The 16493-nt window shown below is 44.2% G+C and overlaps 1 protein-coding gene and 1 long non-coding RNA gene across 4 annotated transcripts in view; one reads left to right on the forward strand and one right to left on the reverse strand.

The window, feature by feature from the left end:
- The window catches only part of TBC1D4 (TBC1 domain family member 4), a 208104-nt gene extending 207781 nt beyond the window's left edge, over positions 1–323 (reverse strand). For 2 of the 3 annotated variants that reach the window (XM_055123678.1, XM_055123680.1), the window contains exon 1: positions 1–258. This exon is cut by the window's left edge and continues 935 nt beyond it. The gene's annotated coding sequence lies outside the window, so the exon portion shown is untranslated. The other variant, XM_055123679.1, reaches the window with a different exon arrangement.
- Positions 1–14929, forward strand: part of LOC129400801 (uncharacterized) — a 15844-nt gene extending 915 nt beyond the window's left edge. The window contains exons 2-4 of the long non-coding RNA XR_008627915.1: positions 3964–4195; positions 4394–4450; positions 14428–14929. This is a non-coding gene — a long non-coding RNA (uncharacterized LOC129400801). The remainder of the gene's footprint in view (positions 1–3963; positions 4196–4393; positions 4451–14427) is intronic.
- Positions 14930–16493: the final 1564 nt, after the last annotated feature.

A 16493-nucleotide genomic window follows, 5' to 3' on the forward strand; every position in this document is an offset into this window, starting at 1 on the left:
GCGGAGCTGGCTCCTCCCACGGTGACCGGCTGTCACCTGGAAGGTCGGGGCTGCCCGGCAGGGGGCTTCGATCGCGCTCAGTCCTGGGGAAGGGCCTGCTACAACTCTCCGGGTGGAAAATACGCGAACAAGACGTGGCCTCGCCCGGGACCGCGGCTGCGGCTGCGGCTGCGGCTGCTCCTCCTCCTCCTCCTCCAGCAACTCTTCCCGTCCCTCCCTCTCTCCTTCCTTCCTTCCAAGCTGCTGCTTTAAAATCGGACGGCGACCCCGCCTCCCGTCCGGCGGGCGGAGGGCCCTTGCCTATAAACGCTTATCTGTGCGGCCGCCTCTCCGCCTCTTCCTCCGGCCGCCCCTCCGTCCCGCCCCTGGCGCGGCGATCCCGGCCCTGGCACGCGCGCACTGCCCCGACCAGCTCGCCCTCTCTCTCTCCGATCGCCCCAATCTCTTGACCTCTGCGGGAAGTCTCTGCTGCCCTCTGCAGAGGAAGGGGGTGGGGGGCACTCGGTGGGGGGCGAGGATTGTTTTTCATTCATCGTATTTGCTCCTGTTTTCGCTTTCTCTAAAGCCTGCACAGGCATCGCTGGACCTTTGTTTCCAAGTCATCTCAAAAATGCTCGCTTTTTGAATCGCTGTATTATGGTGTTTTTTTTTTTATTCGCGAAGTGCAGCCAACTTCTGAAAGTGTTTTGTTTTGTTGTTAATTTCGAGCTGTTCAGCGTGCATGTACTCCGTGCAGAGCAAGTGTAAAAGGTTTGGTACCCTCCTCTATGAGATAACGAACGTGTCATTCAAGAAAGAAACAGAGAAAGCATTGGGGGGGGGGGGGGGATTTTCATGCAGTCGGGCCTAGAGTATTCGTTTTTTGCAGTTGAGCTCATTGAACTGCTGTCTTTTTATGCTTACTGAATTATAATTAGACAAGAGGTAAACACAGAAAAGTTCCTAACTTACTCCCAAGTATTTAAAGGAAAAATGAAAGTCCAGTTTTCTTGCTGCTTTAGTTTAGTGACAAACTTCCCAATTCCAAAGTTGGGGCCATATTTTACTCATGGAAGAGCACTAGGTCCGCCTGCCATTATTCTTTCCCACAGAGAGCTCCCTTGTAAATTAGCAATCTAAGCTCAGGGATGGGGGTGTCCTGAGCGATACTACTAGGGTAGGACTCTTGCCTTGCATGCAGCCAATAGAAGTTCAATCCTTTGCGTCCTGCATGGTCCCCAGAGCCGCCAGGAGTGATCTCTGAGCACTGTTCCATGTGGCCCCAAAACAGAAAAATAAAGAAGTAAAATAAAGTCCATCCTAGACACCTTATTAAGTTGCTGAGGGTAGGTCATTTGGCTTAATCTTTCCAGCATTCCTTTGATGCCACGGTTTTGTTTTCTATTAAGGCAACTTGATTACAGAGTTATTTATAGTTGAGTTCCAGGCATACAGTGTCCCAGCACCCGTCCCCCCGCCGGTGTTAACAGTGGTCCCCAGGGTCCCTCCGACCTCTGAGTCTGCCTTTCTGAGGGGCACGTCTTAAGTTCAGTTGTAGCTTGGATCTCAGGTTTTCAGTGTCGTTGAGGCTGGTTTGGATTTATAGCTCTACCACCCCTCTACGTTACCAATGTAACGGGGGCCCTAATCCCTGCACCCTGTTACTTCCAGGCCACTCTTCTTGCAACCCCTCTCAATTTCTTTCCCTCTCTGTCCTTCCTCCTATATCCTGGGGCCTAGGATGATGGAGTTATCCCTCCTATAATACTTTGTATTCCCTTCTCCAGTTATTCTATATATTGCAGTTAAGGGACATCATCCTATGTTTGTCAGTCTTTTGACTTACTCCAATTAACATGATATCCTCCAGTTTCACCCATGTTGCAGTGAATCACATGATTCATCATTCCTTGCAGCTGCATAGTATTCTACTATATATAATTATATATAATATATATCATAATTTCTAATCCATTCATCTGTCATTGGACAGCTAATTCGAGCCCATCTCGTAGCTGGTGTACTAAGTGCTAAATGAATAATCGTGTGCATATGTCCTTTTGAATGAATGTTTTTGTGTCCTGGAGGGTAGATACCCAGAAGTGGAATTGCTGGGACATATAGCAGATCATTTCTTTTCTAATATTGTCTTCGGGGCTAGAGCGATAGTACAGCGGGTAGTGCATTTGCCTTGCACGCGGCCGACCCAGGTTTGATCCCCATCATCCCACATGGTCCCCTAAGCATAGGACTAATTCCTGATTGCAGAGCCAGGAGTTACCCCTGAGCATCACCAGGTGTGGCCCAAAAAGAAAATAAAATCTAATATTGTTTTCTTTTGGGGTCACACCTAGCAATGTTCAGGAGTTACTTCTGGTCCTTCACATAGGAATTACTCCTGGAAGTGCCCCGGGGACTGCTGGGATGCCGGGAATTGAACCCAGATTGGCCACGTTCAAGGCACCTGCCCTACTATTGCTCCAGCCCAGGAGTTCATTTCTTATACTGAGGAGTCTTCAAATTGTTTTCATAGAGATTGAACCAGACAGCATAACCACCAGCGGTGGATGGGAATTCCTTTTACAGCACATCCCCACCAATACAGATTGTTCCCAGTATTTTTTGATATATGCCATTCTCGCTGGTGTGAAATATTTCATGGCTGTCTTTGTTTGTATTTCCCTAATAATAAGTGATGATGAGCAATTTTTCCTGTGCTTATTGGCCATCTGTCTTCCTCAGAGAAGGGCTTTTTCACTTCCTCTCTCCATCCTTTGAAATAGTTTTTGTATTTTCTTGTCATTGTTGTTGGGCTACACCCAACTGTGTACTGGACTTACTCTTTCTTGCATATGGTGCCAGCTATCGAACCAGATTGGCCACGGGCAAGGCATGTGCCTTACGCTTATAGTCACTCTGGCCCCAGAAATAAAGGCAAACCCTGAGAGAAAACAAGGAACATTTTTCCACCTTTTCTTTTTTCAACTTTTTCGCTGGTATTTTTGTAGCCACACCAGACAGTGTTCAGGTCTTACTCCTGGTTCTGCACCCAGGGATCACTCCTGGCAGGATGGGCTACCAAGGATCAAGCTGAGTCAGCAGCATCAAAGGCAAGTGCCTAACCACTGTGTTATCTCTCTAGCTCTTGGATTTTTAAAAAATATTTTAAATTTTTGTTCTTTTTGAGCACTTTATATATGCTGGATATCAATCCTTTATCTGCTGTGTTGAATGTAAATATTTTCTCCCATTCAGTTGAGCGTCTTAGTTTTAGCTCTCTCTCTCTCTCTCTCTCTCTCTCTCTCTCTCTCTTTTTGGCCATGCAGAAATTCTTTAGTTTGATGTCATCCCATTTGTTTATTTTTTATTCTGTTGCTGTTAGCAATGACATTATATCAATGAAGACCTCTTTAGAGCCCAAATCTTGGAGGTGTCTGCCTATAATTTTTCCAATATACTTTATAGATTCTCAGGGATGATGCCACCACACCCTTCCACAAAATAGACCCAGATCTTATAGAGAAGTTCTTGGAACATGGCCTGAGAGATTCTTTTGCCTTACCAGAAACTCCTGAAGATCTCATTTTCCATAAACCATGTATCTGAGATCTATAAAAGAGAAGGAGAAGAACAAAGCTCCAAGTACTTGCTATGCATGTATGAGGTCCTGAGTTCAATCCCTGGCACGAGAAAAGGAACAAAGAGCTAGAGAAAGCCTGGAGATCTTGAGTGTCTTCTCCATTAAGCCCCTAGGAGAAACCAGCAAGCCAATAAAGTGAAGTAATAAAGAACAACTTATATTTCTTGGGAAAGTAGAGGGTGGGGGCTTAAAGAATAAGCATTTATTCTGTGACATTCTAAACGGAACTGCTTCCTGCTCTGGACCACACTTTCTTTTCCACTTTTTTCTTGGTGATGGAGAATAAGATAACTTCCTGCACATTAATAAACATTATAACTCGTGACTTCTCTGCTTCCTTGAAGGTGGGTGCTGTCACAGGAATTGTCTGGGCAGGGACATGTGAGTGGAAGTAGCTTGGGCCATGTGTTGGCTTAGAAGCTTCCATTGCTAGCAAGGCCTCATCTCGCTCTCCAGCCTCCCAGCCCTGCGGAAACCTGATCACATGGAAGACGTTCCTCTGGTCATAGCAACCCAGACACGGAGCCAACAAGGAAGACAGCTGTCCGGGAGACTCTCCAGACACGCAGCGAACTTGTGAGTGGAAAATAAGCGTTTTGTTCCATTAAGTCACAGAGATGGTGACAGAGTCACAGAGATTTGATGCACTGTTTTCATCTATTCTTTTTTTTAATCCTTTGTTTTTTCTTCTAGATAAGTTTATTGATTCACTTTTGATTAGTATACCAAATTGACCTACTTGTTTTTATTTTTATTTTTTTTTTTACGTTTTAGAGCATTGACATAATGGAGTATTTCACAACAGATATAAAGGCTAAAGGCAAAGCCCAGGTAAACACATGGAGTGATTGAAAATAATACCTGTAATAATACACTTTTATGTATATGTTTTCATCTATTCTGCCCTGCCCAGTAAATTATTCTATTATGCATATTATTATCTATTATTGTAATTTATATAATAGTTCACTGCATCACTGTCATCCCATTGTTCATCAATCAGCTCGAGCGGGTGCCGGTAATGTCTTCATTCGTCCCAGCCCTGAGATTTTAGCAGCCTCTCCTTACTCATCTTTCCCAATGACTGAAGGCTCTCTCAGGGTCAAGGGAATGCGACCTGTTATTGTTACTGTATTTGGCATATCAAATACGCCACGTGGAGCTTGCCAGGTTCTTCCATGTGGGCGGGATACTCTGGTAGCTTGCAGGGCTCTCCAAGAGGAACAGAGAATGTATATATAATAGTTAATCTATAGAATTATAGAGAGAGAATTATACAATACGTTTTAATAATTATAGTATATAGCACTATAGCACTGTCGTCCCATTGTTCATTGATTTGCTTGAGCGGGCACTAGTAACGGCGTCTCCATTGTGAAACTTGTTAACTGTTTTTGGCATATCGAATACGCCATGGGTAGTTTGCCAGGCTCTGCCATGCAAGCAGGATACTCTCAGTAGCTTGCCGGGCTCTCAGAGAGGGGTAGATTGAACCTGGGTCAGCCATGTGCACAGCAAACACCCTACCCGCTGTGCTATAGTTCCAGTTCAATTATGGCATATGTCATTATATATTGTTACATATAATGATATGCACACTATAATGATTTATTGTGTGTAAGTATCTTGTTTTATCCTCACTTCTACATTTAACTCATTGTAAACCTACACTGGAGGGAAAGCTAAAATTGAGTTCATTATGACCCCCAAGCACCACCACTGCACCAAAAAACACTCAGTTAAATACTTGAGCACTTGAATTTAGAAAAAAGACAAGATAAAAATTTGGGAGGGGGGGACTTGTGCCATACCTGACAGTTCTCAGGGGCACTTGACAGTGCCCAGCTCTGGCCCCAGGGAGCTGAGAGAAGCTGCGGTGCTGGGAATTGATCCAGGCAGGCAGCTTGCAAGGCTAGTACCTTAGTTCCTGTAACTATCTCTCCTGCCGGCCCCACAAGACACAGTTTTTAAATGTCAGGTAGGTAGTACACAGAATATACAAGACTGTAATTATTAGTGAAGCAACAAATCTGTCTTTGACCATACCACCAACCTTCCCACTATCAATCAACCCCACCCAAAATAAAGCCCGAAGAAGATGCTCCTGAAAAAAAGCATTTCCAGTAATCTCAAGAAATATCTCCGCTAGCATGGTGTCCACCATTTTATAAGGACCATTAAGTAGGTACAAACTTGGAGGTGCAGGAAGAAAAAAAAAGAGGTATGAACTTGCAACAGCGGTATGAGTAGGTGATCTCGGGACTGGGGCAGAACTGGTGCACTCTCGGCCGAGATGCAACCTGGGTGGCCGCACAAAGCGGCCGCTCTGCTGCTGATCGACCACGATCTGGAGGCCAGCTAGACTACTTTTGGTACCAGCAGCTGCTTGCAGAAATGTCTCTAGACTGTGAACTAAGCCATAGCCCCATGCTGCCCCAGGAAGGGAAATGATGCAATTTCTAACATAAATCTCCCTGGACTTAGTTACGAAAATACTAAAATACAGAAATCCCAAACTTCATATCTCTTCATTCTCGGCAATGGAAAACTAATTATCAAATGCTTCCTTTTCATCAGGGCTCTTTTTTGGGGAAAACTCCAACAACAATAGTGAGTTTTGTGTTGAAATATGGAATATAATTAAGGTAAAGAGAAAGTGAAGTGAAATTTATCAGCTACGCAGGCGGGGGTGGGGGGGTGGGGAGTGGGAGGTATACTGGGGTTTTGGGTGGTGGAATATGTGCACTGGTGAAGGGACAGGTGTCTGAGCATTGTATAACTGAGACATAAGCCTGAAAGCTTTGTAACTTTCCACACGGTGATTCAATAAAATAAATAAATTTTTAAAAATATATGTATATCTCCGCTATCTGTGATCTGAGCACACACACAAATACATTTTATATATATATACACACAATATATATATGTATATATATATATATACGTATATGTAGCACTGTAGCACTGTCGTCCCATTGCTCATCGATTTGCTCGAGTGGGCACCAGTCATGTCTCCATTGTGATACTTCTTACTGTTTTTAGCATATCAAATATGCCATGGGTACCTTGTATATATACATGTATATGTATATACATGCATATATATGTATATATATTAATGTAGGCTATTTTTAATTCTTTTGTTTTGGGGCCACAGCTGACATACTCAGGGCTTACTCCTGGCTCTGCAGTCAGGAATTGAAGTGATCTCTGATGGGCTCAGGAGATCATATGGGATACTGGGGATCAAATCTGGGTTGATCACAAGCAAGACAAATGCCCTACCAGCTGTACTATCTCTCTAGCCCCTAACATATATATATGCATATATATATTTATATTATATTATAAATGTAATATATGTGTGTATGTGTATATAAACTATATATATTATATATATAATATATACACATAATATATATATACTAGAGACTTCAGAGGTTGGAGTATATGTGCTGCATTGACGAGGCCCTGACATTCCGTTTCTGATAGTGAATGGCTGGTCCCCTGAGCGCTGGCATCCACTCACCGCTACCTGACTGACCCAGGTCGCCCCCAACATCACTCAGCTTAGTAGCAATACATCCCTGGGCTGAGCACTTGACCTCCAGGCCCAGCACTGCCAGGCCAAGTATGACACAGTGTTCCCCAGGCTCCTGAAAATAATTGGGGAGCCCTCCCTCAATAAAACAAAATAGAGCAGTGTTCCTCTAGGGTCTGTCTAAATGAATGGTGGCAGCGTTGGTGAGAAGCTGTGGGATCCAAACAAATCCTCTCTAAAATGTAGATTTCATGAAACCGGTAAGGGCCTGAGCGAAAGCAGAGACCTGCCACTAAGAAGGGTTGTTGCAGCTGCTCAGTTTGTTTCCTTGCATCCAAGCTCAAGGATATGCACACTCTCTCCCTCCGCCTGCCTGTGCCTCCGAACATCTACTTTTCTCTCCAGCTTAGCTCTGGAAATGGAGTTACTTGGAACACTGGTGTCCAAGGGATCGATGGCTTATCCACACGAAGTACCTGCCTGGTAAGCATCATGCCACGTGTTCCATATTCAGTGGCCACCAATTGCCTGGGTCCCCAGCAACACACCCGAACGTGATGTCCAGCACACCCACTCGGGAAAGGTGGGTGTGAGCAACAGCAATGAAGAATGCACTGCAATCAAAAGATCTGAGTCCAGATGTGAGCGACCCCCATGGGCACAAATATCACAGCTGTGACTCTGGGGCCAGAGCCATTGTACAGAGGGTGGGGCGTTTGCCTTGCACAAAACCAACCCAGATTCAATCGCTTGCATCCCATATGGTCTCCAGAGCACCACCAGGAGTGGGTCCTGTGCGCAGTCAGGAGTAATCCCTGAGCATTGCTGGGTACAGCAGGAGGAGGAAGAAGAGAAAGAGGAGGAGGAGGGGGAGAGGGAGAAGGAAGAGAAGGAGGAGATGGAGAAGAAGAAGATGAAGAAGAAGAAGAAGAAGAAGAAGAAGAAGAAGAAGAAGAAGAAGAAGAAGAAGAAGAAGAAGAAGAAGAAGAAGAAGAAGGAGGAGGAGGAGGAGGAGGAGGAGGAGGAGGAGGAGGAGGAGGAGGAGGAGGAGGAGGAGGAGGAAGAGGAGGAGGAGGGGGAGAGGGAGAAGGAAGAGAAGGAGGAGATGGAGAAGAAGATGAAGAAGAAGAAGAAGAAGGAGGAGGAGGAGGAGGAGGAGGAGGAGGAAGGAAGGAGAGAAGAAGAAGAAGAGTGCTCTGAACACATGCGTGACCACAGTCCAGACTGTGTTCTCCCACTGCCTAGTCATCACATCAACATAGGAAAGGGAAGAGGGTATCAGATGAAGATGCTTTTTCTAAAGTTCAATCCACTGTCTTTCTAGTCTTGTACTTGTTCCTTCCCTCCCCCCCCCCCCCGCCACTCCCTGCATCCCCAGCCAGTCACTTTATTCCCTCGGCTATCACACGCCCTTGTCTTTAGGAGGCATCACTGTCTCCCTCTGCTCTCCACTGGTGTTTCCACTTCAGTTTCCCCAGTGACATGGCACCGTGTGAGAGCACACACGTGCATATGTGAGATCCTGGCTTCAATCAATCAATTCCTGGCATGGCAAAGTGTGTGTGTGTGTGTGTGTGTGTGTGTGTGTGTGTGTGTGAGAGAGAGAGAGAGAGAGAGAGAGAGAGAGAGAGAGAGTCAACAAATCAACTCAAAATTTATCTCTCCACTGGAAGTACTTCCCCATTCAGAGTTAGTGGCCCCGGGGCCAGAGTGATAGTACAGCAGGTGGAGTGTTTGCCTTGTACATGGTCAATTTGGGTTGATCCCCAGCATCCCATATGGTTCCCTGACCATCGCCCGGAGTAATTCCTGAGTGCAGAGCCAGGAGAAACCCCTGAGCATTGCCAGGTGTGACCCCCCCAAAAGAAAAGCAAAAATAAAAAATAAATAAAAGTTAGTGGTTCTCTTTAGTGTTTCTTTAATGCATCACATAATTAACAGTTGTTTCATCTTCATATAATTATTGAATGAGCTGTCTGCATCCCCCACCATAGAAAGCATCTTTCGAGAACTGAATATTTTATCTGGCAGTTTTCTTGCAGTAGAAAGTACAATAGCCAATACCTACTAGGTTCTTTATAAATAGTGAACAAATGAATGAATACATAGCAAACAGAATCCAAGATACTAACAGGTAAGAGGGGGGTTTTAATAGCTGATGTTTTATAGCCTGCATGATTTGATAAGCTCCTTTCAGGTAACTATATCTACCGGCTAATTATAAAATACTAGAAAATACTAGAGTGTCTCTCAAAACTTTTATCAATGTTCTCACTGGAGCTGGCAGAGTACAAGTACTGGTAGCTGAGTAATATTTCTGTGTAAGAGCAGGCTTTCTTCCTAGTGTTCCTTGTTCCTTGTGACCTTCCCCTAAGTCAAACAGCCAGGCCAAGTGACTGCAACCTCACTGCTCCCGGAAAGCATGACACAGCAAGAACGCTGATAACAAAAGCATCCATTCGTAGCTTTCAAATCCAAAAGCTAAGGACCTGGCAAAGTCCACAGACTGAGAAAATATGCCCTGAGAGTCCTTTCCTCTCGCTCTAGTTTTCCTAAATTGGGAAGACGGAAATAAAGAGGAGGAAATAGGTGCAACTATTGGGAAGGGAGAGGGGATAGGAGCTATCCAATGCATGGCTTTCAAACCAGTTGGATATTGATCAATTCAATGGATAAAGAAGTAAGGAATAAAAGAGAAAGGGGGCAGGAAGCAGCCAAAGTGGTGATGAATAAGAGCCTTAAAATAGCAGGACTAAAATAATTCCAAATAGTAAATATACTAAATACAAAATGATGAATCAAATCAACAAAAAGATAAGACCAAAGAGCTGAGGATATTTTGTTTACAGAATCACTTTGGAATTAAATGGGGAAAAAAACAGTGGAAATAAATACATAGAAGTAACTAAGTCAGGCAGAGACAAATGAAAACAAAGTCAGGGTCACTCTCACTCTCACTGTCATCCCATTGCTCATTGATTTGCTTGAGCGGGCACCAGTAACGTCTCCATTGTGAGACTTGTTGTTACTGTTCTTGGCATATTGAATACACTACGGGTAGCTTGCCAGGCTCTGCTTTGTGAGTGAGATACTCTCGGTAGCTTGCCGAGCTCTCTGAGAGGGACGGAGGAATCGAACTTGGGTGGGCTGCATGTAAGGCAAATGCCCTACCCGCTGTGCTATCACTCCAGCCCCAAGAGATTTCTTTTTTCTTTCAATTTTATTGAATTCACTTGTTTTTCAAATGAAGACCCAGTAATTTGCAAAGTTAGTGCAGTTGAGTCTTAGGCATACAACAGGGCAGCACCAATCCCACCATCTGTGTCAACTTCCCGCCTCCAAGTGGCCCTAGGGCCCCTCTCACTTCACAGCCGGCTTCCTTGCAGGCATACTTTCAGTGTGATTGTTGGACTCCTGCTTCCTCTGGCTGGGCTTTGTAGGCCCCCCCCCCACCACCATTACTTCATCCGTTTCTCCTTGCTACTTCCCTTATGTATCTGTTTAGTTTCGTTATTTATTGAATCACCATGAGATACACAGTTACAAAATTGTTCACAATTGGGTTTCTGTCATACAATGTTCCAAGACCCTTCCCTTCACCAGTGCACATTTCCCACCACCAATGTCCCCCAGTTTCCCTCCCGACATCACTCTTTTTTTCCTCTATGGCACACACTTCTTTTCCCTCTCTCTGTCTCTCTCTCTCTGTCTCTCTGTCTCTCTGTCTCTCTCTCTCACTCTCTCTCTCTCTCCTTCCCTCCCCACCTCTCTCTTTCCTTTTGGGCATTATGATTTGCAATACAGGTACTGAAAAGGTTACCATGTTTGTTTGTTTTTTATTTTTTTATGTTTTGCTTTTTGGGTCACACCGGCGATGCACAGGGGTTACTCCTGGCTCTGCACTCAGGAATTACCCCTGGTGGACGGTGCTTAGGGGACCTTATGGGATGCTGGGAATAGAACCTGGGTCAGCCACATGCAAGGCTAACGCCCTCTCCGTTGTGCTATCGCTCCAGCCCCTCATGTTTGTTTTTCACCTACTTCCAGCCAACACTCCGTTCTTGTCCAGAGTGATCATTTCCAGCTGTGACTGTCATAGTGGGCTTCTCTACCCTAACTGCCCTTCCCTCTCCACCACTTGTGACAAGCTTCCATGGGCCAGTCCTCCTGGCCCTTGTTTCTACTGTCCGTGGGTATTAGTCTCCTACTATATTTTTTAATATCCCACAAATGAGGGCAGTCATTCCATGTCTGTCCGTCTCGCTCTGACTCATTTCACTCAGCATGATCCTCTCCACGTCCCCCCATTTATAAGCAAATTTGATGACTTTAGTTTTTCTGGTGACTGCATTGTATTCTGTTGTGTAGATGCACCATAGTTTCTTTATCCACTCGTCTGTTTTCAGCCACTAACGTTGTTTCCAGATTCTGGCTAGTGCTGCAATGAACATAAACTGCACTGCTATCTCCCTTTTAAATATACCTGCTTCATTATTATTTCGATGGGTCCTAAAAAATTTAGACATAAATCTATTTTAAGCCTGTCAGTGATGAAATATTCTAAGACTTTCTTGCTGGTATCAAAATGCTTCAAGCCACAATATAACAAAGATTAAAATAAATACACGTGTAGCATTGTTAAAATCAATCATTGTTTTGAACATGTAATTTAGGTAGAGGGTAGACCATGTAAAGCTACAGTAAATAGAAATACAGTCAACCAGAGAACAACATGGAGGCTACAGTCTTGCACAGTTTAAAATAGGAATGTAACAGTCAACTCCCCCAAAACTTAATTTCTTTTTTAATTATTTTTTTACTGAATGACTGTGAGATAGACCCTTACAAAGCTATTCATGATTAGGTTTCAGTCATACAGTGTTCCAACATCCATCCCTCCACCAGTGTACATTTCCCAGCACCAGTGTCCCCAAGTTCCCTCCCATCATCCCATCGTCCCATCCCACCCCACAGGGCTTACCGAGTTCTGTTTCTATCATTCCTATCACTTCATGTGCCTCTATAGCAGGTGCTTCTCTCTTTCTCTCTCTCTCTCTCTCTCTCTCTCTCTCTCTCTCTCTCTCAGTGACTGGCTAGGTAACCTTATACAAAGTTTTGATGAACTTCTCAGAAACGTTCATTTGTGTGTGTGTGTGTGTGTGTGCAGGAAATGGTTAAATGATACTTCATCTGCTCATCATGATTGGAAGAGCTGGCACATCGACCTCAGAAACACTCACTAAAAACTAGGCATTGCTGCTCACGGGCAATCTGGATTCAAAGGTTTTATTTTTTTTATTTGACAGACTGCAATGTTCCAGATTCTTCCCATATTTAAAACAGGAGAGAAATTTGCTTACATTTGTCCTATCCTTATGACAGCTAGAAATATAAGATGCACTATCAGAAGTTCTCTTTCTCCAGACTCCTCTCTCTCTCCCTCTCTCTGTCTCTCTCTCTGTGTCTCTCTGTCTCTCTGTCTCTGTCTCTCTCTGTCTCTGTCTCTCTCTGTCTCTGTCTCTATCTCTGTCTCTCTGTCTCTGTCTCTTTCTGTCTCTCTGTCTCTGTCTCTGTCTCTGTCTCTGTCTCTGTCTCTCTCTCTCTCTCTCTCTCTCTCTCTCTCTCTCTCTCTCTCTCTCTCTCTCTCTCTCTCCCTCCCTCTCTTTTGGGCATTGTGGCCAAAACTTAATTTCTGATCGCCTGTCTCCAGAAGGTCTTACAGATAATACTGAGGGCATTCACACTTTCTTTTCTTTACTATTAATAAAATGGAAGTGGATCATCATAAAGAAATCTTCATTCTTCTGCTTTTTCATCTCCTGAGCAGCTAGAGGAAGAGCATTGGTCTTTCTCTCTCACGGGTGGCAGGGGCAGGAAAGGTGAAGGAAGTGGATGGGGAGATTGGACACAGCAGCCACAGGGGTCCCTTTAGGGAAATGAGTCATAATTGATGGCATCCAGATCTCCTTGAAAACGCTCCTGTGTGGGTGCCAGAGAGACAGTATACTGCGGAAAGATCTTGCCTTGCAGTGCAGATCCCTGACACTGCGTATGATTCCCTGAACACTGCCCTGAGTAAGCCCTGAGCACAGAGCAAGAAGTCAGCCCTGGGGCTGGAGCGACAGCACAGCGGGTAGGGCATTTGCCTTGCACACGGCCGACCCAGGTTTGATTCCCAGCATCCCATATGGTCCCCTGAGCACCGCCAGGAGTCAATTTCTGAGTGCATGAGCCAGGAGCAACCCCTGTGCATCACCAGATGTGACCCAAAAAGCCAAAAAAAAAAAAAGGCAAATTTTTTTTTAAAAAAAGAAGTCAGCCCTGACCACTGCTGGGTATGCACCAACAGCCCCCCAAGAAAGTTTCTTTGTGGTACCAGTTTGTCTTCCACCATTTGTTTAACTTAGTAACAGAAGGATAGATCTATCATTAATGAGAGGAGGATAAGGAAGTGGAGTAGGAGGAGGAGGAGGAGGAGGAATCTAAAATGAAGGCGAGGGGCTGGAGCGATAGCACAGCGGGTAGGGCATTTGCCTTGCACTCGGCCAACCCGGGTTCGATTCCCAGCATCCCATATGGTCCCCTGAGCACCGCCAGGAGTAATTCCTGAGTGCAGAGCCAGGAGTAACCTTTGTGCATCGCCAGGTGTGACCCAAAAAGCAAAAATAAATAAATAAATAAATAAATAAATAAAATAAAATGAAGGAGAAACAGTATTGAGTAACTGAAACACTTCTGCCATATTGTCTCTGTCTCTTCATACCCATCATCCAACATTGTTTAAAAGAACTCATCCCCATTCAATGCACATCTGCCAATCCTTCATAAGTGTGTCCATCAACATATAAGCAGATCCAAACAAATCCGTGTTGCTATGAATTAACCATACACTAAAATGAAAGGTTCCACTCTTTTTGCCAGCTATTCATTTTTGTTTGAGAAGAAAACCATTATTTTATTCTGTTTGTTTATTTGGAAGGCTACACCCCAAAGTGCCAGACATCACACATGCAAGGCAGGTGCTCTACCATTGAGCCATTCCTTCTCGAACTTGGAAGAAATCATCATTATAAGTTTATTACATATCTAAAAATAAAATACTGGCAATAGTCACTTGTGTCACCTCCATTTAATCTGCAGCACAGATCCTCAGAGCAATCATATGAAAGGAGTATGACTATCATTCTTCTTTTCCAGGTGAGAAAATAGTTGTACTGACTCTAAGAACCTTTTTGAAAAATGATTCTTATTCATATTTGTACAGATGCTACTGAAATATGTACTATATTAAAGAGTTCTTAAGAAGAAATGAGCTCTGCTGCCAAGATGTGATCCTGGGGGCCGCATGTGTGTGCGGCCTCTCCGCAGCTGCACGAGCGTGACTCCAGATGCCAGCTAAATTTTTCGGCACGGGCAGCTCCTTGCAGAATGTCTCCAGACTGAGAACTAAGCCGCGGCCCCATGCCCGCCCAGGAGGGGAAAGGTATTTCTCTCTCTCGCCTCTTCCTTGCGGGGGGTGAAGGGCGTGGTGACAGCCATATTATGACGACCACAGATGGGGTTTGCAAGCTTGTAATGATCCAGTATCTGGAGAAATCTCCCTGGACTTAGTTGCTAAAGTACAGAAATCCAAAAACTGTGCGTCCGCGATAGTAGCCGCGTGACCTCATTTCTCTTCACAACAGGTCTGACTCTAGTGGGGTGCTCCTAACAATAATAGTGAGGTTTGTGTTGAAATATTGAATGTAACCAAAGTAAATAGAAAGTAAAGTGAAATTTATCAGTACAAGGGGGGGGCCGCGGGGTGGCGGGATGGGAGGTGTACTGTTTTTTTTTTTTTGATGGTGGGATATGGGCACTGGTGAAGGGATGGTTGTTTCAGCACTGTATAACTGAGACTTAAGCCTGAAAGCATTGTAATTTTCGCACATGGTGATTCAATAAAATAAAATTCATAAAAAAAAGAAGAAATGAACTAGGCTAGGTAATAGTTATCCCAGCAAAATAAATTTAATAAAACTTACAACATTACCTTTAAAATGTCCTTAAGGATTAGTGTCTATTAGTATTATTTCCGTTATTAAATATTAAATAAATTAATAAATGGCCAGTGACCCAGGTATTTGCTAACATGTGTATAATTCCCTTTTTAGGGTAATATTGTCTTATAAAAGCATTAATGTTTTGTTTTGTTAGTATAGGGTTGCCATGCCATACCCGCCACACCAACACCCGCGGGATGCTTCCACTCTCCCCACATCTTTAGTAACCTCTGTTCTGTTGTCAGAGTCTAAGCATTTGTTTTCAATAACTTTCTCTTTTGTTTTGTTTTTGTCCTTGAACAACACCCGGCAATGCTCAGGGAATACTCCCGGTGGTGTTTACGGGACCATATGCAATGCCAGGGATCGAACTCAGCTCAACCACATGCAAGGCAAACACCCTGCCCTCTGTACTATTGTTTCGGCCCCCATCAATAGACTTTTTCTATCCCCTTGCTCTGTTTCTTTATTTACCATCTGTGAGTGGAATCATCCAGTATTTATCTTTCTCCTTCTAATTCAGTTCTCACCCCTAACATCCTTCTGTTCTACCCAAGTGGCAGCAAACAGCAGAACATCATTGTTTCTTGGTGTTGAGTACATACTCTTGTTGCGTTCACCCTTACGCAACTTGCCCAGTGAGGAATGCAGACAAATGAAACACAACTATAATAGTATGTGATGAGTGAAATTCAGATACTGTCATGACAAATTTCTAAAATGCATGACATTGATTCTAGAATCAGGGAACAGATATGGAAAAATTGTTACTAGAGTCTGAAAAAAAGAAGGGGCTGGAGCAATAGCACAGCGGGTAGGGAGTTTGCCTTGCATGCGGCCGATCCGGGTTTAATTCCCAGCATCCCATGTGGTTCCCTGAGCACCACCAGGGGTAATTCCTGAGTGCAGAGTCAGGAGTAACCCAGGAGCATCACCAGGTGTGGCCCAAAAAGAAAATAAAAAAACCTGAGGGAAAAGCAATGATGACACTACTAGAGATACTGGAAAAATAGTAAATGAACTGTGTAAGGAAGTGGCTTGAAACATTACCACAGTCACCCGAAAGACTGTCCGCCTGGTCACTTGATGGATCTTTGGATCTGAGACATTTCCAGAGAGAAAACTGCGAGTGTGTGTCACTCCATGCCAGCTGAAGTGTAAGGAAGCTTGAGAAAGAGATGGATTTAGGAAAGGATTGGCTAATCTGTAAGCAGAAGTGAGAGATTATGGAGGTTCCCAGTTCTAGTATTTGCCACTCTGGAATCTAAACTGTTTCTTGTTTCTAGCT

This window comes from Sorex araneus, chromosome 1, assembly GCF_027595985.1.
Source record: "Sorex araneus isolate mSorAra2 chromosome 1, mSorAra2.pri, whole genome shotgun sequence".
Taxonomy (NCBI): domain Eukaryota; kingdom Metazoa; phylum Chordata; class Mammalia; order Eulipotyphla; family Soricidae; genus Sorex; species Sorex araneus.